The sequence below is a fragment of the Crocodylus porosus genome, unplaced genomic scaffold (assembly GCF_001723895.1).
Source record: "Crocodylus porosus isolate Cpor-Errol unplaced genomic scaffold, CroPor_comp1, whole genome shotgun sequence".
Lineage (NCBI taxonomy): Eukaryota > Metazoa > Chordata > Crocodylia > Crocodylidae > Crocodylus > Crocodylus porosus.
Window position 1 is genome coordinate 14,859,753 of NW_017728906.1, and position 1,066 is coordinate 14,860,818.

Below are 1,066 nucleotides of genomic sequence, written 5' to 3' on the forward strand. Positions count from 1 at the left end.
CCAGAAAATGTGGGGCCCCTGCAAGATTCTCTGAGTAATCTGGTGGTTGCACCAGAGGAGAAAGCAGATCTCTTTAACCAATTTTTCACCTCCGTTTTCTTGTCCAGGGACTGGGACTTCCCCACCGTGATGCAAGACAGACTCAAGGGAAACGCCTTGAGACCTCAGGTTGGGGAGGACCGGGTTAGAGAGCTTCTGTGTTCAAATCAGTGGGTCCAGATGCTCTCCACCCCAGGGTGTTGAGGGAGCTAGCAGAGGTTATTGCAGGGCCCTTGGCATGGCTTTATGAACACTTGTGGTGCTCGGGCCAGGTGGCAGATGATTGGAAGATAGCCAGCGTGGTACCCATATTTAGAAAAGGGAGGAGAGAGGCCCCAGGTAACTATAGGCCCATCAGTCTTACCTCAATCCTAGGGAAACTCTTTGAGAAGATCATCAAGGAGCACATCTGTGATGGGCCAGTCTCAGGGATGATGCTCAAGGGCAACCAGCACGGTTTCATTAGGGGGAGGTCATGTCAGACCAACCTGATTGCCTTTTATGATCAGGTCACAAAAGCATTGGATGCAGGTGTCACCGTGGACGTAGTCTTTCTGGAGTTCAGCAAGGCCTTTGACACCGTCTCCTACCCCATCCTCATTAAAAAACTAGGCGATTGCAGCATTGATGACTACACAGTCAGATGAATTGCAGATTGGCTGAAGGGTCACACTCAGGGGGTGGTGGTGGATGGGTCATATTTGAGTTGGGGGGAAGTAGGCAATGGAGTCTCCAAGGAGGGCTTGGTCCTTGGGCCTGCGCTGTTCAATTTCTTTATCAACGATTTGGACAATGGGGTGAAAATCAACCTGTTTAAATTTGATGATGATACGAAAATTTGGGGTGAGGTGAGTATGCTTGTAGGGAAGGAAAGACTACAGCAAGACCTGGATAGGTTACAGGGGTGGGCTAACAAAAACAGGATGCGTTTCAATACTGACAAGTGCAGGGTGCACTTGGGCAGTAGTAACCAGCAGCACACTTATAAGATGGGAAACTCCCTTCTTGAGAGCATGGAGGCAGAAAG